Here is a 355-nt window from a genome sequence, read left to right as displayed (position 1 = left end):
AGGCTGGAGGAGGTCGACGGTAGCCCGTGGAGGCTGGAGGAGGTCGACAGTGAAGATGGATAGTATCCCGTGGAGTCCCATTTTGCGGTACGCCACACCCCTCCCGATGAACAGGACCCCCGTTTCGACCGTAGGAGGTCCGTTTCGTCCGTTTTGCGGTACGGCACACCCCTCCCGATCAACAGGACCCCCGTTTCGACCATGGGAGGTCCGTTTCCTCCATTTTGCGGTACGCCAAACCCCTCCCGATTAACATGACCCCGTTCAGGCCTCGTTTCCATCGCCTGTTCCATCCAAGATCTCCCGATGAACACGACCACGCATTCCGTTCCGACCCAGCCGGTTGGCTCCCACG

This window comes from Triticum aestivum, chromosome 1D (assembly GCF_018294505.1).
Source record: "Triticum aestivum cultivar Chinese Spring chromosome 1D, IWGSC CS RefSeq v2.1, whole genome shotgun sequence".
Lineage (NCBI taxonomy): Eukaryota > Viridiplantae > Streptophyta > Magnoliopsida > Poales > Poaceae > Triticum > Triticum aestivum.
The sequence above is the reverse complement of the archived record's forward strand: the minus strand, read 5'-3'. Positions refer to the sequence as shown.